Here is a 25,000-nt window from a genome sequence, read left to right as displayed (position 1 = left end):
GAAATCATAGGCAGGGAGATGATTGGTAGGGTTAAGGCATTGAGTGCTTTATCTCCTTGGCTTCAACTATGGTTGAAAGGTGGATGAACTTAATTACAAACCATTGGGGAATGCCAGGGATCATTGACCTTAGTTTTGCTTAGAATTTATGTGGTAAAATGAAGTGACTATGCCTCATTGTACTGGCCATTGAATCCTCTTTGGATTCAGCTGCTTAAGTGGAGAGGCACATTTAGAAATGGTTTTAAGTACTGGGTATATGAGATACAAGGAATCTCTTGGTATATACTGTAGATACTAAGGATAATTTGAAAATAGGAAATTGCCGCTAAGGTGTTCCTTTGGCTCTTACTCTATTCAGTGGAACTACGTTTCAGTATACAGTAGAGCATAATAAAAAAAAAAACGGAATCCAAAAATGTAAATCACTCAGTCCTAAAAGCCAGGAAACGTGGATTGTGTGTACTCCTAGCCACCAGAAAGAGGTTTTGCCGCAAGCCTTCAGGACTTACTGGAGCCAAGGGAGCTGGCCTTGTGAACTTCATGGAGGACCTCCCTGATCTCTCAAGTTATTTTTCTTTGCTAATTTTAACTTTTTCTGATTTGTAGGATTTGTGTGCTGATTTCTATTTTTGGTTTCTTGTTTGCCATCTTTTTCTACTATACAGGACTACTTGTAAATTCAGTATAAGCCAAAGGCACAACATAGCAGAAATTTATGTCTTCTTCTGAACTTCATGGGACTGGAGAAATGTTACCTTCAAGTAGTAGATGCCACTTTTGCATTAGCATTTAAGAATTAGAAAGGGGCATAGGGCTAGCAGCTTTATCCGTAAGACCCTTTGGAGAACACCCAGAGGGAATTATAACTGATAAGTGCTTCCGTGTTGGCCAGGATCCTTACCATGGTCTGGTTTAAGTGGTTAAAATCACCGTCATTGTTTCCAAACGATATCATGGTTCGAATCCTTTGTCAGGTTTTGTAATGAAAGTCACCGTCTATTATTGTTTCTAAACTAGCCCAAGGTTCGAATCTTGCCGGCGCAGAAGCACTCTTCAATAATATTCCCTTTGGGTGTAAGTTATTCCTAGGTATCGTGAATATATATATACTGTATATATATACATATATATATATATATATATATATATATATATATATATATATATATATATATATAGATATATTATATATAATATATATATATATATATATATATATATATATATATATATATATATACACATATATACTGTATATGTGTGTGTATATATATAACTTTTACGTGAGTACCTTTAATCTGACACGATGAAATGATGAAATTAAACCCGGTATCGTAGAAAGCAAACTTGAACGACAGTCTTTTTACGTGCCACAGTGAAGTTATGGGCACAAACTTATGGTTAAGTTCAGTATAAGTAAAGACATTTGTACAATATATACATTTATAAATATTGTTATACATATTTGAAGAAGCATGTGTGAGTGTGGGTATATCTTGTAAGCATAATGCCCAATTAAGAAGAGCAGTAGTATAAAGTGATAGAGAAAATATCATCATCCTCTATAACGTTAATGAAACAGGATTCAAATAAATTCGAAAGAAGGACGCCTTCACCAGAAACGTAGAGAGAGAGAGAGAGAGCGAGCGAGCTTGCATCAGTCAGAGTAAAGTTAATGGGGCAAGAATGCAACACGTCCAGAGACTGAGATAAACACTCACCAGAGTCGAAGACAGATAGAAATCGTGTTGTCCCGAATGTCTCCTATTCATTTGCAATGAAACCATCTGTAAGAACAGCAAAGAAAAAAGGCGAAAACCGATGATAGTTCATTGAACTAGATGAAATACCCTTTTCTTGGACAAAACAGAGTGGGAAGAGTTAAATTTAATCAGTAGAAATGTTTACTTCCTTTTAGCGTTTTAAGTAGTTAAAGCTTAACTGCTGTTTATTAATAAGTAATTTTATAAATAGAGAGAAAAGTTTATTTTGTTGCTATTGACCAGTGTTCTAAATGGATGTAAAAGCGTATTGTTTATTTGATTTATTGGCATGCTGTATTATAACTCTGGCTTTCCTGCGATTTTGGTGATATTGGCTCAAATTCGAAACGTCATATTTCCACAGATCTGGGTCCCGGCCATTGAGTAAGATAATATCGATAAAAAGAGTAGAGAATTAAATTTTGGTTTACTGCATTCAAGGTATTTCTATTTCTTTTCATTGCGTATTCTCATATGACAATATGTTTCCTGATAGAGATGAACTGAAAACCATTTCTTGATTAATCTTTTCTAATCCATTGCAACACTTCCTCGGACTTTGGACAATTGTGTATTATATATTACAACATGCCAAAGTTTAGTAACTGTTTTATGGCTTCTCACAAGTTGCCACCAACTACTGTACTTCCTATTAAATGTTTGAGTGAAATCTATTATTTTTAAAATATTATATCAAGATTTTGATGATGGCACTGACGACTTTGTTTTGAAGTTATCTGATGATGAGGAGAGGGAGGAGGAAGAGAATGAGCATTTTCGAGATGTAACATGCTGGTGCTCTCGCATTGTAAAGATCACTAGATATAAAGTATTTGTTTGAAGGGGATTCGACAGCATATAAAGTATGCAGTTTGAATGAGGGCACTGGTCCGGCACTCCATATCCAGTGCTCAAGGAAGAATGCATAAACCACGTTCGGAAGAGGATTGTCTTTCATCTTATGGCCTTGAAAAAGATTTAAGATACACAATATGTTTCGAATATGAGAGATGTTTAGGAGTGAGCTTGGAGGACTCAATAAATTGAGTGTAGCACGATAAAAGATTGGAACATGATATCAGCTGTTTGCTGCCTATTATGAGAAAAATGACAGGGGAAAGCCTTTCAAATGTCTGATTCAAGAAAGCAAAGAACATCAAAAGGAGGATATGAAAATTACAAGAGTTGTTTATTTGATTTATTTTTTTAGAGGGAATAATATATCTCTTATAAAAGAGAGGGGAACAAGTGCCATGTATAACAAAATAAATGGTTAGCAAAACTTTAAATTTTTCTCAAAACTTTTTTTCTATTCAAATTCCAAATCCTGTATTTATGAATGGATTTTAAAAATCTAAAAAGAATTTGAACAAAGATAAGAGAACACATCGGCAAATTTATTTTTCTTTTTCTAAAAAATTTTTTTACCAAGATTTAATATATAATTTTATGGTATTTTATTGCACTTTTTAAAATATTTTTTAAAATAGCATACATCACATATATTAGATTTTTGAGTTTGCCGTTTTATTTGATAGGAACTAAACTTTCTGCTATTACTTTTTGTTTTTAAATTGAATGATAAATAATGAAGGAGATGTACTTTAAAAAAACACAAAAAAATGTTATGTTTAAAAGAAAATAATCAGTTTTTGTATGCATCTTGGTCAATTGAAAATTTTTGAACACTGTCACTAAAATTTTGATTTACATTTTTTATTCTGAAATGTGTGCAAGAGGAAAGTTTGTTTATGGACATACAGTTGCATTGAAAATTTTAATAGATTTTGATTTACATTTAGGCCTGTTTTATTATGTAAATGCTTGTGAGATATTTTATGAGTGTACAGCGTCGTAGTTTATGTGAGTTACATTCTGTTAAGGAAGAGGTTTCTAAGTTATTGAAAGGAATGATTGTCATTTTGAATACGGTGATAGGTTTTAAGAGTGAGTGTATGAAGTAAATAAGAACTGAAGAGTTTGGTATACTTGGATAGGTATATGGAAGAGTGTTGACTGAAAAAAATGCGACACATGACCGAGTGTTTATTAAGGAAAGAATATTGTGGTTCTGATAAGGTAGATTTTGTGTAGATGAACCATTTATCATGAAAGAATCCAATGGACAATAGAGGAAAAATCTTTATCTGTCGCATTGTAATGTAGAGTTGTGTGATAGAATTGATATCGATAAAATATGGAGATAGAACTGATATCGATACAATATGGAAAGTGTTGGAGATGTAAGCAGAAAAGAACCTAGGGTTCTCGGTAAAGTAGAAGACCTCTTGTTCAGCAGAATTGATATCTTCCTCTGCTCAGCTGGGGAACATAGGGACCCATGTAAGGCTGGAGAGCCCTCCTTCAGAGCTTTCCCCTGACGCCAGGGAAAATTTTAAGGAAGTGATGACATCCTGTAACATCCTAGAATCTTAAAGCGTTAAAAACAGATATAACAGATAAAGAATGATTTGTTAGAAGGGGCATCACAATAGGTTAGACAAGAAAGGTAGCTGGAGCATTGCACAAGTTTTGAAAAAGAGGATATTTAAGGAGTCAAAAGTTAGAAAATACGAGGGGATTTTCAGCTAAGGTTACATATAGAATGAAGTGTTCTAGTATTTAATTGTCTGTGAAATACATGTGGAAAACTAATGAATGAATGAGTTATTCAAAGATATACAGGTGTGATAAAAAAGGCAGGCACAGGAAAATAAGACTAATTACGTTATATAGGAGTGGCATAGTTATGTAGAGGGAAGAAAAACTACACTGGTGTGGATGGGATATCATTTTAATATTATAAAAGGTAAACAGAGGAACACCAAAACAGTGCTGGATTGACGGGTGGCAAAAGTCATAGATCCAGGGCTCTAATATCCAAACAAGATGCGAGTTGGTTTGTCATCTAGAATGAAATGGAAGATTGTCGACTTGCTTCTGAAGAGTACTCGTGTAGTTGTGCGAAGTAACTGCAAAATTGTGAGTGTTTTTTTCACTCGGGTTTCTTTCTGATTTCAGATGTTAAGAAAATAATTAAATACTGACCGTCGTGGTGTTTATTTTTAAAACTCGTTCCTTTTAGAGGGGTTGGCTTGTGGCTGAAAAAATTTTATTCCTCCATGTACACATACATATTCTCTCGCACACACACATATACAGTATATATATTTATATGTATATATTATATATATATATATATATATATATATATATATATATAATATATATATATATATATATATATAAATATATATATATAAAGATAAATCAACGGAAACACTCGAGTGCTGCGAGGCCTTTCAAAGGCCTCGCAGCACTCCAGTGTTTCCGTTTCATTCGTGACTTTATCTTTATTTATATACGAGGTATGTTCAATAAGTAATGAGAAAATGTCAGGCGAGACACTAAATATGATTTGATCAAAATACTTCATGGTGAAGTACACATACATATATTCTATAAAATGACAAACTGGCAGCTTTCCATATTTGTAGGTCTGAGTGCAGCGTTGAACATGGTGGAACCAATCTGATCCAGTTTGCCGATCTGTGAACACTTGTCAAAATGCAGCGAAACATGGAGCAACGTTACGCCATCAAATTTTGTGTTAAACTTAAGAAAACCAAACAAGAAGCTTATGGAATGTTAAAGGAGGCCTATGGGGATGAACAGATGAGCCAAGCAAGTTTCTGTCGGTGGTTTAACAGATTTCCTGACGGAAATGAACAGGTAGAGGATGAACCTCAGATCTGGAGCACCGAAAAGTGCACTCAAGGAGGAAAACATTGAGGAAGTGCAAAGGTTAGTGATGCAGGACCGTCGAATATCTGTGAGGATGCTATCTGAAGCTGTTGGTATTAGTATTGGCACAGTAGAGACAGTTCTGACCGAAGAGGAGTGGAGGAGTGGTCAGTGGTGGTTCCACCAGGACAATACCCCATGCCACAAGTCAACGCTGGTGACCACCTGGATGGCTGACAGGGGAATGAAAGTGGTACAACACCCACCCTACAGCCCTGACCTAGCCCTTGCGACTTCTTCCTGTTCCCACGCATGAAAGACAGCCTCAGGGGAACCAGATTTCAGTCAATAGAGGAGCTGAAAGAGGCATCGGAAAGTTACCTGAAGGGACTACTGAAAAAGGACTTTGAGGAGGTCTTCCAGGATTGGGAGAGACACATGCAAAAGTGTCGCTGCGAGGGGGCAATTATTTTGAAGGAGACAAAGTTGTGTAAGCTTATGAAAATAAATAGTGTCTCTCTTGACATTTTCTCATTACTTATTGAATATACCTTGTATTCATGACGTTCCATATTTTCGTGATTCAGTTATACATACATACATACATACATACATACATATATATATACATATATAAATATATATATATATATATATATATATATATATTTATATATATATATATATATATATATATATATATATATATATATATATATATATATATATATATATATATATATATATATATTTGCAACGAGGGACGTCTTTCCAAGCCAACTCTCCTTTCAAGAACATCATTTTCGAAAGACATTAAAGTAAAGTAATTTCATATCGCTGTCGACATTAATAGTCGGTCATAGAGAATTTGCTTCTCCTACAAAAGCTCTTATTCTTTCCTTTGGCGGTCTTTTCATTCCCTTCCTAGACCATGTGGCTGCGTTAAAACTCCTTTCCAGGTCACTTCGCCACCCTTGGAGACAAGCCTCAATCATATTATCTCCCTAGGCACTACTTAAGGGAGTTCTGAGTCAGCGCCACAGGAGGCACTAATCCGGGACAGTTGGTCTGCGCACCAAAGGAGAAAGTTGGGTGACCACGTGACACGAGATCACCCATCTAGGCCCGGTGTTTTAGCATGAGGCCAACAAAGCGAAACATGAGGTCAAGGTGGCAAAATAGAAAACGGATGACTCGTGCAAGAATGGGAATTTAAACCAGGCAAAGGGATAAGAGGACCAACACAAGACACCTCTCACCAGAGACACACCGGATGCAGTCCTAACACCTACTGATCTTTGAGCTCCGCTCCCTAAGAGCCATTTCCCAAACCATGTAGCTGACTTCCAGTCCAATATATTTCCAGTGCCAATCCCCCTAATACCACCCCTCCATCATCAGTGAACCTACGAGGACCAATCTCTCTGACACAAGGTACAGTGCCAGAAATTCGAGTTTTGCCAGTCGAGTAGTTCCTTTTTCTTTGCTCTTCCATTTTCCATGTTTCCAAGACAATTCCCATACAGACCTGACTCTGTTATTACTTGTGTTCATAAGTGAATTCAAGAGTGTTATACCCAAGGATCTGTTGGCAGCATCATTGCATCCTTGAACCCTTAATTTTGCTAATTTCATCTCAGTTGATCGCTTGCATTCTCCATTGCAGATGGAGTTTTCTTGCTGTGGATCCTTCTGCTTCGATTGTGCTTCCATTGCCGTAGTAAACCTCCCGCAATTTGATTCATGGTGCCCTTGAAGTGAAATCCCTGGCATCCAGTTATCATTTGTTCATCTTAATTTAGTGCTCTGACAGGATCCCATTTTCCTGTCCTAATTGTTCCCATCTTCTGATTTGTGCTATTGTAAATATATGTGATTTTAGTTAAACTAAGAGTTGATCTAAAATTTCCCTTTCTAGTAAAACCCTCAGCTATTTTCTTTTCTTCTATGTTCTACCAACCCAGGAATTCTAGTCAGATTGCATCATCCCTTGTGGTAAGTCCCCTTCCTGGGTTTAGTTTATATTATATATATATATATATATATATATATATATATATATATATATATATATATATATATATATATATATATATACTGCATATATTTTCATGATGTTTCCTTGTAATATGTATATCATCCTATAGTTTTGATATATTTACTCTTCTATTTATCATGTGCTATGTGCAATAATAATAATTGTTGAAATATGTGTAGTGTAATGTCAGATCTCAAAAGAGTTAGTGATTTAGATAACAGCCAGCCTAATTTAGAATTAATAATATATTTTAATACATTTTTAATAGTAATGTAGTATGTGAGCAACATTGTGTGTCGTAGCGAAGGGCTTGTTTCACTTCTGTTGTCATCGCGAAAGATAAGGTGATGACAAGTCGAGAGATATAATAGCTGCTTCGTTCTGGAAACCAAATTGGTTTTTCATTTTGTTATTAAAACATGCCAGTCATAATTAGCCAATTGCAGTCTGTTTTGATTATGTTATGATTTCTGTAAAAGCTTTGTCTCATACGAGAAGATGACAAATGATTTTGCTATGCCACATATATTGTTCTGATTGCATCCCATACGATTTTCTGGTAAAGACATGTACCTTTTGAGAAATATGAACAAGTGTTGCACTGAAGCACATGGCAATTGCGTCATGTTTAAGATTACATTGCTCTGACCACTAATTGATCTGATCGCGTCCCATATGATTTTTCTATGTTCGAATCACATGTGCCTTGGAGGGTAAAAGCTCATGTCTCGATCAATTACATCATCTTCCCTCTTGTAGAATTTTCTCTTGTATCTTGTTCCCAGAATGCCTTAGTGACATCATCTGATTGTTTCATTTCCTACTGGAATCCTAAAAATTTGCTCATTCTGATTTCAGAGACCATTAGTACTGGTTCCCCTCTCCCTCTCTCTCTCTCTCTTTCTTCAAAAGAGAAAAATTTTTAACGTAAAATATTTGTGGCCACTGGTGTTAATCTTAGCTTTTGAGATCTGAACTTAGATTAAGTTGTAATGGCGCCCAACAAAAAAGTTGTAACGGCGCCCAACAAAAAAGTGTTTTTGAATCTAAAGCAGCTGTGATTTTACAAAGGTTTTCACAAGCTTGTGTAAGGTAAAATGAAATTTACTTATTATTACCATGGTATAATAAGGTATATTAAGGAAATTTTGACTTAGTGTGAATTATTATTGATAAGTCTTTTGTGTATTTTTGTGTGTTATTGTGTTTGCAATCTCTTGATTTTTCACATTTTATATATTGGTGATTTAACATTTATGTATTTAGCATTTTAAATATTTCTTAATAATTTAACATTGCATACTTGATTCAATTTTCATTTACTTTGAGTAATTCTTGATAGTATAAATTTTGCCTGATTAATGTAATTTCTTGATAAAGTCATGTGATTTAGTTTTGTTTAATAATCAAGAATTAATTAAATTTTGTGTTGTTTTCAAGTAATAGTAAATTTTTCAGATTGTGAATTCTAATTATAAATTTTGAATTTAAAAATAAATTTTTGTATTTAAAATGTTTAAAAACAGTGTTTCATTTATTGACCACCAATGAATAGGATTAATTGTGTGCATAAGGCAAAGTGATAAACATGTTTTGTTCCTTTAGCTTTGCTGAAGTGAATTAAGGCCAGAGAAACAGATTAAAGTTGTTTGATGGAGTGATGCCCTTTCACTAGTATATTTATTGTTTAATTGTTGATATCTCACACTTGTTTTGATAAACTTAGTTTAATTTTTCATGTGATTAATGTGCTTTTGAAGGGATCACTGTTACCTTTAGAGTATTCAGTCGTAATTTTTATTGTTATGAGAGTTCAGGTATCTGGCTGAAGTGAGGTAAATTTTTGAAAACTATAATTAGTTGTATGATAACCAGGTACTTGATCACAACAGTTTTGAACAAAGCCCTTCCCCTTAAGTTATTGGATATCCCATGAGCAGTTGAAACAGTGATATTTTGTATGTACACATCTAAGAGTTAACCGCCAAAAAAGTTGGGGGAGGGGTAGCCTAACTAACACTCTTCTTCCCCCAAAACCATTAAAAGTTAGCATGGGTATTTCAGTGCCCTGGTTGGTTTTCGAAGGCCTAGCAACACCAAGGGCCAATCACCTTTCAAGGTGGAAGTGAGTGCCACAAGGGAAGAAATGTGAACCGCGCCGGAGTGGACAGTCGAGTATCGGTGTTTCTCCCATACAGACGTTCACCATGTCATGCCATAACAAATACTCACTGCCGTCTGGGTTTGCCTATAATAATTAACGTAATCATAATCATTATAAGCAAGGGGCGCCCTTTGTAGTTTAAGAGAATATACTTTGTGTTAAACGTTTCCTCAGTTATTATTTTTGCATGTCCTACACGCTGTGCATGTAAACTTATTTCTGTCATGTTTTCCTTAGTAGTTTGAACCCACAAATGACCCAAATTGGCTCATATATATATATATATATATATAATGTATATATTGTATATATATATATTTTTATATATATATATATAATGTATATATTATATATATTTTTTATATATATATATATATATATATATATATATATATATATATATATATATATATATATATATATATATATTTGTCATGAAGTGATCAAGTACCTGGTTATTACACAATAAATAAGACCAAAAAAGTTTACCTCACCATGGCCAGATACTTGAAACCTCATAACAAAAATATTAAGACTGAATACTCTAAAGGTACAGTGATCCCTTAAAACTTGCTTATCACTTGAAAAAAATCAATCAAACACTATCAAGTTATGGGTGAGGTAACAACTGATAAGCTATAAACAGACTAGTGGAAAATGGGCATCACTTCAACAAACACTATAATTGTTTCCCTGGTTCCATTTCACCTAAATAAGTCTCAGGTGAACAAACAGATATATCACTTACCTTGTACACACACACAAATATCTCTAATCACTGGTGGTCAAAATGAAACACTGTGCTTTTAAAACTTTAAACAGACAAATTTATTTCTAAGTTCAAAAGTTATAGCAGAGTTCACAATCTCAAAAAGATTTACTGTTATCTGACAACAGTGTAAGAATTAAGTATTTCTTAACCAAGATTAATTTACAAAACTTTAATTTATCAAGAAAGCAATTTAATTAAGTAAGATTCAAACCATTAACTCTCACTCAAGTTTTAGATATATGCCTGATTAATTAAAACCAAGTGTTCACTAAAACAGCAAAAATGGGAGTCAATACAGGTATTCACTGAAATCTTAACAATGTAAATTAACACCAACAAAACTCTAAGAAATCACCAACACAAAACTTTGGGTAAATATTGTGAAATTTTAAACATTTCAACTTGTGTGAGTAATATGAAAACACAAACACTTAAGAATGAAATATGCAAAAAATGGAAATATACCAACAGCAATTTCACTAAGACAAAATATGATTAAAGATTATATCAGTCTTTCAAAAGATTACCTTCAATTTAAAAAAAAAAGGCTAAACTCATGTCTTTCTAAAACTTCCTCAAAGACAACACTGCCAAGTCACAATTATTTGCACTTAGTAAAATATAGTTAGCAGCAAGACACATTAGAACTCACTGTAAGAGATATTATCCACCTCTTATCAAAATAGTAATTCTCTAGCACCATAAAAGTACAAAACATATCAAGTAAGAATCTTACCTTTTTCAACAGAAAATAGTAAAACATATTTTCACAATGCTTGCACAGTATAAACGCCTTAGATCATTCTTACAAAATGTATACACTCCATGAGTGAATATGACAAAACTTGTTTTTGTGGAAGGAGGATAACCAATATTTTATATACCCTTAGACACAATACTGAACCAGAGAGAGAGAGGGAGAGAGTACTGCTATCTTTGAATTTCCCAAGGCAACTCCTAGCTCTATCTGATTTCCCTTGTATATATATATATATGGTGGGTCCTAAAGGGTTACTAACTAGTCCCTTCAGTCTTTGAATAACAGATTTCTCCTTCCACCTCTCAATATACATGATACATAAAGTATACATACATTATACATACAGGTATACATGTACGGTATACGTACAGGACTGGAGCTTCAAGCGCCTCATCCTAAGATTGACAGCATCCACCCCACTCAAAACACCTGGGTAAATAGAAAAAGTATTTTGCAACCGATTTGGGTCGGCTGTCAACATGTCAACTTCATCTCTCTCTTCCTCATTCCTTCTTCTCAGATTATGGAACACATAATAAGGCATAGAAAAAGTTAATAATTACAGAACAGGCACACAGAACAAACATGTAACAAACATTTAGACTTGCGAGCTGAGACCAGTCATCTCGTCAAGATAAGCAAAGTGGCCCTTGCTTTTGGTCAAAAACAGATGGGTACACAGGAAGTGGGGTTATTTGATAATGTTTCAAAATATCTCTCTCTCTCTCTACAGCATTTAAACTTTAACATCCACAAACATGTTGTGTTATAAACATGAATGATTATACATTACAAAGTCACCTCAAAATATGAAATAGCTGAAAATTATATCAAAATACAGAACACAAGAGTCGTCTGTAAGAAATAAAGACATCTCAAAATCATAGACACCAAATCAAAACATACACATAATCTCACATTATAATATATATATATATTATATATATATATATATATATATATATATATATATATATATATATATATATATATATATATATATCATTAGTAATCATATTCATGACATATACTTTCAATTATTAAACCACAAATGATCCATTATTATCGAATATTTAATTTGGAATTGTCATACATAATTCCCTTTAGGTGCAAGACATACCCAAGATCAAGTGAATTCTATGTTAATTGGTTAAATGTGAGTAATTTTTTTTCTATTTATCTACCTATCTATCTGTCTTTATGTGTGTACAGTGTCTGTGTATCTGTGTGCTGTATAATATACCCATTCCTTTGCGTTGTGGAGAGAGAGAGAGAGAGAGAGCGAGAGAGAGAACTGCTTTGAAACCATGTAAAATGGGATTACGTGATTGCTTATAGAGCTTGTTTATTTCTGTGCTGCAAAATGAGCGTCGAGACACTCCCAGGACTTTCAAAATAATGTTGCAGTGACCCTTTGTTGTCTTCTTTACGCTCCTGAAATTGTGATGCATATTACTTTCATCCCTGCTAGTTTTTATAGCGACTTTTTCCTTGCATTTCTTTGCTCTTTTGTTTGCAAACAAACTTTCTTTTCCCGGGAGAATCAAATGAAGTGGCCATGGCAGTTTTTTTTTTTTTTTTTTTTTTTTAACCCCAGCCTTTCTTGGAAGGTTTAGTAAACACATTATTAGTACAAGTTTCCTGAAGGTAGATTCAAACTCTTCAGTATAAGAATAATTCCATATTAGGATAAATCTAAATTTTTTGTCCTTAATATGAAGGTCACATAAATGGTTGGGTCCAATCCTGCAAAATTTCCATCCTTCACACCAGCACCACACAGGCGTCTCCAGTATTCTCGCTTTGGCATAATAATACCGTAATTTGAGCTGCCTCTTCTTGTTTGAAGTATCTCATTGAGAGCAATTCTGCTAGAAAAAGAGGGACGTGTGTAATGTACTTTTATGAAAAATGTAGATATGTATACGGTATGTACTGTATATACATACGGTTTCAAAAACATGTTAGGGTACACATGTAATTTTCAGTAATAAGAGATGAATGGGAAATAATATATGACTGAAGTGCATTTTGAATCATAAGCTATTACTCAACTCTCTTGCCGGAGTTTTGCCTTGACAAGACGAAAAGGCTTAGTACCTATCTCGCTGTTCCCATATTTTTGTTCTGTTTATAGAGTATATAGGGCACACCCAAACCCACTGCACTATATATATATATATATATATATATATATATATATATATATATATATATATATATATATATAATGTATATATATGTATATATATATGTGTGTGTGTGCGCGTTTGTGTGTTTGTGTACGTAAATATATTAAGAAGTGTTAGGGGAATGAAAAAAAAGAAGACCCAGTAACGGTTGGAAAGATAGGTTGAAAGAGGAATTGGAAGGGAAGGACCTTAAAATCCAGGAAAGCATGAGGATGCACACAAGAAAGGGTTGAACGAAGAAGTTGGTGTAGCGAATTCGATACTCTGCTTATGAGCATCTGCGTTGTGTTGCTCTGTCTTTGGAGCTACCCAATTTTTTTTTAAACATCGATTTTTAGACTCGAAAATTATAACTTGAAGATTCCCAGTGGTCTTATAATGTCAGTTTATGTTACTCTTCCTAGCATTGAACCCTTGTCTGTAAGTGATACCTGTTACTTCAATGAAACGATGAAGCAGACTACGTAACAAATATTCTGTACGTATTGTCATAATTGTTGATGGTACTCATGATGTGCCCATTTTGGTTGTTTCGGAAGAAAACTAAAAGGCAGTTAACTGGCTTCCTAGTCTTCCACAGAAGAGAATGCATATGTACGATATAGTATGAAAATTTCTTCAAGGGATGTATGATAAAGTGCACATAAAACAAAAATTGTATATATATATATATATATATATATATATATATATATATATATATATATATATATATATATATATATATACACACAACACACACACACACACACACACACACACATTATTTTTTGTTTTGTGTACATTTTATTATACTCTCCTAAATAAAATTTTCACACATATATATACAGTATATATATATATGTGTGTGTGTGTGTGTACACCAAGAAAATGGGGCAAATATGATTGCAAACTTCACTGTTAGAGTTTTATATGCAAGCAAAATATACGTCAAGAGCCCGCAGGGTTACAAAGTTGCCGGAAGTGCGTGGGACATAATATATTATTACTGTTGTTTTGTAAGTCCATTGTACAATCAATGACGAACGCCGAGAAAATTATACAGCCAGATTCTTAAACTGGTTTCGAGCTTATTGCTGCCATGTTCTAGAGGAAATGAATGACTGTGTTTTGTTTGCTTCTAATCGCAACTCTGAACTTGGAGCCACTTAATGTAATAGAAACAGTGGAGTTACCACCGTGGTCTCCGATCAGACGCTAGCTAGTAAAAAACTGTATCTCGGCGTCTAAGACCATAGTCACTGCAACGTCAGTTTAAAAGTTTGGTTACAAATGCAGTTAGAGACCATACCTTTACCTAGCCACGCTACGGAGAACTTGCATACACTGGCCCTCCCAGTAAACGTATGCGCGATTGTGAAATCTCACATTGTCCACTGACCTTTTGGTCACTTTGTGTACTTTTGAAAAATTATAATTGATTGTAGCTCTTAACAGTTCCCAGTGATCCTGCTCGACTGTCACACTGACCTTTGACCTTAAAGGGTCAGAGTACTAGAATTAAGAATTTGGGAATTTTACAGTGTGTCATTATGAAAAGATGACCACAAATATGTAAGCAATTACAAATCATTTAAACTGGAGGAGACGACTTCCGTAGAAAAAAAAAACTGTCGACTTGAACCTGATTTCTCCGAATATTGATTATCATGAGAAAGCGACCTAATGATTAGATCGGCCCCCGCTATATCGAGATCCGTTAAAAAAACACGCAGACGCACACAGACACATACACATACTCTCACACAGCCATTGGGGAATCAAAAATGAATAAGAGGGTATGTTTGATTCGTTCGTCAGTGAACTCAACAGCTAAGTAAATAACAGCTTCGAAGTCTTCCTTCGGTAGCATTGGAGTGGTCATTACATCGTGGTAAGAACAAAAAGAATTAAAGGTGAAATAAAGTCTTACTACAATTACACCCACAGAGTAAAAATGGCGATAATACACGAGGATCGAAACAAGTCCGGACCCTGTACTGGGAACGCACATCAGCCTCGCTAAGCACTTTCTCCAGAATGTAATGTTAAAAAGCGAAAGTAAAAGGAAAAACATGACTAACAGAAAGGCGTTGTAAACTAGAGGTAGAATTAATGAATCAAATTGGACAACATTAATTTCTAATACAATATTGGGGGACAACTGGATGGGACGCTTAAAGTTATTTCTGTATAGTATTTAAACCCTACCACGGCAGCAACAGATTCAATTCTCTATGCGTGGCTTTAGTTACAATATCTCGTTTTATCTATCACACTGAGCCTTGGGTAAAAAAAAGGGATTTTTGACTGAGTTCGTATTAAGTGGCACGTTACTCTTTGCTTACCCCATTTGGGTTTAAATAAGCCGTAAAGATTAGAGATAAGCCTAATGGATGGGCAACAGCCATCGCCTTCTTTCCTTATTTGCATTTATTTATTCATCAGTCTAGTTTCAATTCTCTCTCTTTTCCTGGTCACCCAATCCGAAATGGTCACTGATCATGTTGGTATAGGTTCTTGTGGGCACTGGAGGAGTTGGAAGACCAAGGCCAGCTGTTTACATTAAATAACTATGAGATGGGAGGCAGGAGAAGACTGGAAGTTGTGGAAGACAAGGCACGGGAATAGTATGAGAGGCGGAATTTCACAGAGACCCTTTGTGTCACCCAGCGTCGCAAGCAATAATGTTCTTTAAATGCGGAAAGAAATGTTTTTTTTTTCTTGTAATTAACGTTTGATATTTTACGCAGTGCACTTTGAGTATCACTTGCATAAACGGTTTTTAACACTTTTCCATCATTGTGACGCACAAACTTTCCACAAAATTGCCAGCATTGGTGTCAAAATTGAAGTCAAGCCTGACATCACAACGCTCGCGCCCGCACACACACACACACACACACACACTGTATATGTATATGTATATATATATATATATATATATATATATATATATATATATATATATATATATATATATGTAGAATCTACTGGTCACTTTTACCAGACACATATGTAATTCTAATAGCCACAATGCCCTCTTAACTTCTCGAATTCTTCGCTTTTTTTGGATATGCTTGTAACTACGAAGCCGTGACATCCAAACACAAGAAATTGAATATATATATATATATATATATATATATATATATATATATATATATATATATATATATATATATATATGCATGTACAGTATATTAGCCAAGCTGTAATCACAATCAGAGATACAGGCTGCTCCAGGGGCGTCAATAGGAGCTCAGTGTGGGAAAAGAAATAGAGAAGTAAAGCATAAAATGTATAACAGAAATAAAGAAAGCAAAGTGATGAAACAAACCATGAAACGAGACTTATGTGAGCCTGCTCAGTATAAAGGCATCGAAACAGAACGTCTGGAGCTCCAACGATTCAGCTACATTGCTGGGAAAATCACTCTATAAATTTGGTCACAGATGGGACAAAGCTTCTAGAAATCCGTGATACTGAACCTCACGGAAGAAAAGGCAGGGCTTTCAGAACTAACTACATATCTAGTATTACATTGTGGATCGTCAAGTATTGGAAGATCTGATACCATGAATGATCAGAATGATGAAAATAGAATAAGGAATTTAATGGCAGTCAAGTTTTATATCACAATTAAGATGCGCGTCAGCTGCTGAAGCCCAAACCAAGGAACAGTATTCAAAGCACGGTGGAATAAAATAATTAAAACACTCCTCATGACAGACGGGTCTTCTAAAATTTTGAAAGACTCAATATGCCAATGTTTTGTGTCCTTGAAGAAGAGTTGGACTAGATATGTTGCTCAAAGGTGATTCTGCTGTCAAGAATAACATCTAGAATTTGAAATGTTGCACATAATTGTAGGAATTTTATCAACGAAAAGGTCTGGGCTTGGGGGGGATTTGTTGATTTAGTTTTTTACTCATATTTTGCACCATGCACAAATTTTAGCAAAACATATATGACGAGATTCTATAACAACAGAAGGAATTGATGCAAATAATGTAGCAACATCTGTAAGACCAGCCAGTTTGTTTTCTAGGCTAGACCACGTCATGTGTATTTAATATAAACAACAATGGACCAAGAATACTATTCTCAGGAACACCAGAGATTACATTCCTATAATCCTTATAGTGCTCGTGGAGATCTGGTTTTTCTTGCAGTCTATTTGTTAAAAGTTCAACGATGATACTTATAAATAAATGCTCCTGTAACTTCATCCAGATTTGTAAACTAGAGCATCACGATTAACCCTGTTAAAAGCAGCAACAAAGTCGAGACCAGTCTTATCAGCTTCATACTAGTACCAAAGTATCCAGGGATTTGTGTACAACACTAGAAATTGAAAGAAGTGAATCATAAGCACCCAGGTCTATGCGAAAGCTAAACAGTAAACTAGGGAACAGATGATTATCTTTTTCACAGACATTCAGACGTTTAGCAGACAGTGGCTTAAAAAACTTGAAAATATATGAGATTTGGAGTTACAGAAATTGGGTGGTATTCGTGAGGACAGGGGACATCACTTCACTACTTCTACACTTTGGTCATATAGTGAATTATCAATTCTGAAGCATGTGCAAAAAAGAACCCCATTTACTAACGGACAAAAATTACTGAAAAAACGGACGAAAAGTAACTGAAAACCTTCGAACCAAATAATCGGTAGTCTTCCTGGAAAATAAACTTTGGAAAGACCGTTTAGGTCTGCATCTCCAGTCACACAAGGTCAAGGAAAGGATTTTGAACGTAAGGGACCGAAAAGCTAAATTAGTCAGGAAAACAAGAATGAGGCTTATTATAGTGAAGTTTCACCTTACCGCACTGACAGTCAACAACATCGAAGGGTTGCCTTTGAACAGTACGTGAGACAGACATCTGTTTGAAGCAAGAGAACCATGACAAAAAAGTGATCTAGGTTTCTGAGTTGTTCCTGAAATGGTTTATTTTCAGCCGAAGCATAAACTCTCCGAGCCACAGCTCTTAGTTGTATTATTATTCAGAATAACAAATGTGCTTGTGTTCCAGTCTCATGGAATAAACTTTGATATCTTCTACCACTGAAATTTACCATCGCGTGAGGAATTACTTTAACAATAGCATGTGTCATTGCTTATAAACCATTGAAGTAATGAATATTAAGATTTTATTTATTAATTTTTAACACGGCCGACCGGGATGGCAATTTAATGCCCCTAATAGCCCATGCGATGACACTTAACTAAAATTTATGAGAATTTTTTTTTAATAAGTGAAGTGTATTTACGTATTGTTATATACATGCAATTATGCTTACGTACATACGAACAAATGCGTTTACTTTAACTTTTCACACATTTTTGTTTTGGTATAATAGGTAGACTTTAGGTGTTACCAAACAATGACTCATTCCCTGATGAAAGTAATTTGTACCGACCATATTCACGAACTTCATAGAGGAGAACGTTGAGCATTTAAATTATTGCCTCATAAGAAGTCAGAGGAGTTTTAACTGGGTTTATTCTCAAGTGATGGGATCATGATAAAACAAATATTTTGAAAACATTGGCTACACATATTTGTATTTTGCTAAGAAATCCGTTGCCAGTGAAGTTAAGTTTATTTCAGATATGACAATAAATATGACTATTTATCGGGTGAGACCCCTGTAGCTTTGTGTATAAAACAGAAAATATCCAAAGACAGAATTAATGCTTAAGTATTGGGTAAATTTAACTTAAAGAATGAGTAAATACAAGAAGTACTAGAAAGAATGAGTAAATACAAGAAGTACTAGTTTCCGATTGCAAAGCGTCCGATGTAGTCATATATAGCCTATACATAAATCAGTGAATTTGCTTCTTTGTTGGCGTAAACGTGTACTAGTATTTGCAGAAACGTCCAAAACAAAGAGTGACCTCAGGCTCGCCTGCATAAGATGCTTGTTAGTACCAGTTACTCTTACTTTATTAGGGATTCAAGAGGTGTGTTTTTGCTGTTTAGCATCCCTTTGTTGCCGGTCTTGTAGATGTGGTTGTTTTTACCTCCTTGGTCTTCTTGAGGTACATGGTGTCTTCGGCCTTGCTGCTGTTACCTCTTCAATCAAGCACCCCTGACGTGTCCGAGAAATATCAATTTTGGGAAGACTTCCCGGCTCCATAGCCAGATTGTTGTTGATTTTGGATGCAGTCCTTCCCTTTATTACCAGTCTTTGTCATTCTATACCTACTCTCGTGTGTCGAACTCTTCAAGTGTTCTGTTGCTTCCTTTGAGCTATGATCAGCCTTTTTGGTTACCTTTTACTTTTCTTGTGTCTGTCATGCCCGGGGCTGGATAAGGGCATTGTGGTCTCTGTCTCATTTGCTGCTGCATTTGAAATAGATAAGGAAAACTGGTTGTTTTGTAAGTATAACTTACGAGTACAGTAGACATGTTGATTCTTTTACATAAACATCCCGCTGCCACTACATAAGCAATTGCTGGTGTTGCTGTCGAATCAGCGCAGGCTCCTGTTCTTTAAGGTTCCTGTATGTATTATACCAGTCAGTACCTAGATTTTTTTTTTATATTAGTCAAAGGTAGAGAGCAAACAAACTCCCAAATTGCCAGTCATATGTACAGTTAGGCATCCCCAAGAGTGAAGCATATTTATCATTTTCTAAATTTTTTATTCATCTCACACACAAATGAAAAGTCCAGACCCGATGAAAGCAAGAAAAGAACGGGATAAGAAAACGAAAGGAACTTATCCAGATGGAAGTGTGAATGATGGAGCACTGGGTTGTAGGAACTTAGCAATGAACTGTCCCCCGTGCTCATTGCATTGACTAGCACTACCACCTCCTGTATTAGAATATCAGGATCCACATTCATAGAGTCTACAGACTTCCATTTTATATTTACGATTAACAACCCAAGCCACAATTATAAATGAGAAGCAGCAGAGAATCATTTCACTACAGAGATTTTAAATTTTGTGGGCACTTGTTATACACATGACCCAATCAGTTTTGAGGAAACATCATGGTGTGAGAAGCAAGTCATGGGTCCATTTTCAGTTTATATAATATTTAGTGCAATGTATTGAAACGAAAGATGTTCATACTTTAATTGTATGCAATGTTGACTTCATTTTATGCTCATAAAGCCTCTTGGCGAGATGCTTTTCATTACGAGGGTAGTTGGAGACGATCGGCATCCATCTTCCACTTGTGCTCTGATGAGCTCACTGCAGTACATGTACCGCCGTTTACTGCTCCTGGGTCATGTCTGGTGCCATTTTTTTTTGTTGCGTAACGCCAGTATAACCTTTATTGACAAACCTTGACCCGTGCCACAGCCCCTGTACCCTGGCCATTAAGTCTTGGTAGTAAGGTACTTTAATTAAGATTACTCTCAGACATCCTTGCCCTTCTCGTTGTTATTTGTTGTCTGGTTTTGTTTTGATTTATTGGTTTTTTGTACATGATGTACATTCAGGTTGAAGTGACGCTATTGTTGTTAGTATATCAATACGAGTATTCCTTTCTGTCAGCAAGTATATAGTACTGTTATATTATCAACTGCCATTCAGTCATACAGCTAATCTTGTTTGCTTCACGTTGCGTTATCGCCTCTTGTTTTTCCCGTCACCCAGACTGTGTTTTTCGGAGCAGTGACGATTAACGGCGTGACCGAAAGACAGTGCAATGTAATCTGAGTCTTTGTTTGGAAACATCGTTTTTATTGTTGTTAGATCAAGCTGGCCTTGTGCCAGCACGTGATTTGGCTCCTTCGGGAAACAATAGTCATGTCTTGGATTTGCGTCCGAGGCTTAACGAATTAAGTTTGCTCATTTCCACTTACTTTTACTTTTCACTCATCAAGTAAGTTGGCTTATTATCATCGAAATTTTTTCCTTATATTTTTTCATTGTAATATTTTCGTAATCTGTCACTGTAAATCTGTGTTCTTGTACTCAAAGAATTTGACTTTTATTAAACATTTACATTTCCACGAATCCGTACTGAAACTCAGACAGTTCTTGTACTGAAACTTTCTTATTACAGTTGACTGAATTTTTCACGAATTCTCACCAGAACCATTTTCGAGTGAATAAACGCAAGGATGCTGAATTAACTAATCCGCTATTCAGCGAGATATGTTAGGCTGCTCAGAGCACTGTTTTTGGCAAAAAAAAAAAAAAAAATAAATAAATAAATAAATAAAAAAAATAAAATGATTATGATAATTATGATAATTCCCCATGTTATCGTAGGAACGACGTTATATTGATTTACGCGTCATTGTCGGGTTCTTAATCGGAAATCAACGAGAATTCATTCTTACGAAAAATCGGTCTGTGAATTAGAACAAACCAAGAAATAATATTAATATTATCATGCAGTCTACAAAAGAGTCACGAACAACAACTCTGGCGACAATGAAAGTCTTATCAGTAAATGACTTGTTTGTCCTTGACTCATGAGAGAGAGAGAGAGAGAGAGAGAGAGAGAGAGAGAGAGAGAGAGAGAGAGAGATTACTACGATAATCGTAAAGCAGAAGCTGTGCTCTCCCTTACTCTCTCAGTTTTATCTGCTCTCTCTCTCTCTCTCTCTCTCTCTCTCTCTCTCTCTCTCTCTCTACATATATACTCAGATACACTTAAATACCAATATGCATGTAATTTGACAGATTTAACCCTCTATATTTACGACCTCAGATCTCTCTCTCTCTCTCTCTCTCTCTCTCTGTACACATGCACACACACAATTAAATATATTATTATTTTTTGTAGAAGTAATCAGCCACATATACATCTCTCTCCACTCTCACAAAACAAAAACAAAAACAAATGAATGCCTTGAAGGAATTGAGCAGATAAAATCTAGGAGAATTCAAGAACCGACCTTTGCCAAGGATTCATCGGGAGAAAAAAGGGCACCTTGGGAAGTGGTCAAGTTACAGAAGAAAAAAAAAAGGGGGGAAAGCTGGTAGATAATAACCCGGCGTATGAAGAATCACCCAAGCTATTAGCATCGAGTGTAGCTTTCATTGTAGATACGATAAGTGGGTCCTGGTCGCGACAGCCACATTTGTAGCTTTCAGGCGGTTTTAGTAATTTGTAAGAAAAGTAAATGGCTAGATATATTTTTGTTATAGAACGATACCGAACTTTTTAACGGGTCACTAATCAGATGGGAAAAAAAAACACGAGATATAGCGAGATCTCGGGCAGTCACGAAAATTACCACTGTATCCGCAGGTGAGTTATAATAGGCCTATCTGCTGATATAGCTGCGTTATGCGTGAAAGAACCACGTACCTCCACTAACGAAAAGTTCCCCTCCGTCATCTTGGAAAGGCAGCCTCAACTCTTCCACAGCAAGGATAAGACTAAGGCAACAACGGTCTTCCCCGACACTACCCCGTGGGTGAGAATGTCGACTATATTGTGGCCCCTAGGTAAGGGAAGGTCCAGCCAGCCAGCCAGCCAGAAACTCGCGCGCGCGAAGGACGAATAATTCCACCTCCTTCGTTCTCAAGACTTCCATCGTCACGTGCGCATATTGTTGATGACGTTGTTGCTGGAACGATCCGCTGTGAACACACACTCGGAGAATTGGCAAGAGAGCGCTGCTGTTCGTGAAGAGGGTTAAAGAATCTAATTGTTATGGAGTTGGAGCACCGGTGGACAGGTCGATTACTAGAATGACAATTAGACATGGTTCTGCGGGCCTCGCCTCTCTCGTCTCTTGATTGCTGATTTATGGTCCGTTCATTTTTACCTTCTCTCTAAGTTACATTGGTTTCCAGTCACATAAATGCCCTTTGCGAGATAATGTATCCTTTAACCTTGAAAACGGGCCCAAAAGAGGAACCGAAGTGGCCGAAATCATATGAGTCACACGATACCATAATGAGATAAGGGGGGAAGGTTCGACCTGGGAAGGATTCTCGCAGTTCATCTAAACCCAATTAAAAATAAACTTTGTTTTGGATCCCCTACTTATGAATTTCCGAGGGTTTATTCCCACTGTAAATTCAAGCTAAGAATAGTCAAGCACGAAAAGGTTCCAGCGGCCTAAGTGTTTAGTGCACACGTCCTTTGAAGAGCTGTGAAGGAGAGGCCGAAAGCATCGCTTTGGCTGAAAGGTTCATTTCTGGAATATCGGTCCAGAAACTCACGTGTCTTCAGCTTTAGCTACAGTATAGGTATGCGGGGGAAAGAGAGAAACTATTTTCTTCAAGAGGACCAAGCTTACACAAACAGGCTTACATAAAGTATTTTTGCACGCGCATACACTTGCTCTAGCTTTATATATATATATATATATATATATATATATATATATATATATATATGTATATATATATATATATATATATATATATATATATATTATATATATATATATATATATATATATATATATATATATATATATATATAATATATATATTTATGTATGTATATATATATTTTTGGTGATTATATGTTTGTCAACATATGTATTTATGTATGTATATAACATTTGCGCAACATATACGTATAGCATTGTGCCTATGCATGTATGTTGTTATTGTTATCACGTATGTATTACGATGTCTGTATCGTACAAAAAAAACAAAGTGATTCGTCATACAACAAAGGAAGGACGCTAGATTGAATAAAAGACAACAGTCTGAAAACAAGTAAAAAAGAAATATGCTTCTTATTTGGAGGCAAAAGATAAAACAAAATGTTCATCGTTTTCCATCAAAGATTTATTCATTTGGCAGTTATAACATCCAAAGAAGAATTTGATGCTGGATATTTTGCTTAGGGTTCAAGGCAAAGAATGCTATCATCTGGTTAAATCCGTGTATCCCATTGTTTTATAATATATATATACAGTGTTATATATATATATATATATATATATATATATATATATATATATATATATATATATATATATATATATATATATATATATATATATATATATATATATATATATATATATATATTTATATATATACACATATATATTGCTGAAGTCTCTGGCTGTAAAAATGCAAGGAAAGGCTAGAGAAGATGGCAAATATTCTGTTATAATATTTCCCTCTCAGTCTAATCCACTAAAAAAAAAAACTAACCGGAATTAATCTAGTTTTTCATTGCGATAAAAAAAAAAATAAATATTCTCTTTTCTCTCTCTGGGGAAATAAATCTCTCTCTCTCTCTCTCTCTCTCTCTCTCTCTCGCTTTGCATTAGAATTTTGTGTGTCGTGTGAGAACCAGTCCTGTTTCTGTGCCAGTGTGTCATTTATCAGGTATTGTTTCTCTTACATTATATTTCGTCTTTCTTTTGCCATTTTTTTTGCTTGCATTGTTTACATGCATTGTTCTTAAAGAGATACTTATCTCATAGGTCATATCGTCTACAATATTGCCCTGGTATGTTAGCTAAAAACAGTGTCTATCCAAATTAATTGACTGGCAACTCCTGTTGCATGACGACCTGCATTATGTGCGCTTAGCAGCATTTTAACCTTTTTATTATTATTATTATTATTATTATTAACTGTCGTTTCCCCAAGAGATTTGTGAAGTAGTCGCAGAGACCTC

At 35.1% G+C, this 25,000-nt stretch overlaps 2 protein-coding genes across 2 annotated transcripts in view; one reads left to right on the top strand and one right to left on the bottom strand.

Moving 5' to 3' along the window:
* Positions 1-22,996, bottom strand: part of LOC136833196 (aminopeptidase N-like) — a 98,130-nt gene extending 75,134 nt beyond the window's left edge. Inside the window, exon 1 of the mRNA XM_067095033.1 lies at positions 22,712-22,996. The gene's annotated coding sequence lies outside the window, so the exon portion shown is untranslated. The remainder of the gene's footprint in view (positions 1-22,711) is intronic.
* The window catches only part of LOC136833197 (uncharacterized), a 185,241-nt gene that overhangs the window by 72,922 nt on the left and 87,319 nt on the right, over positions 1-25,000 (top strand). The window lies entirely within an intron of this gene.

Source organism: Macrobrachium rosenbergii, chromosome 4, assembly GCF_040412425.1.
Source record: "Macrobrachium rosenbergii isolate ZJJX-2024 chromosome 4, ASM4041242v1, whole genome shotgun sequence".
Lineage (NCBI taxonomy): Eukaryota > Metazoa > Arthropoda > Malacostraca > Decapoda > Palaemonidae > Macrobrachium > Macrobrachium rosenbergii.
This window is presented reverse-complemented; position numbering and strand designations above follow the sequence as displayed.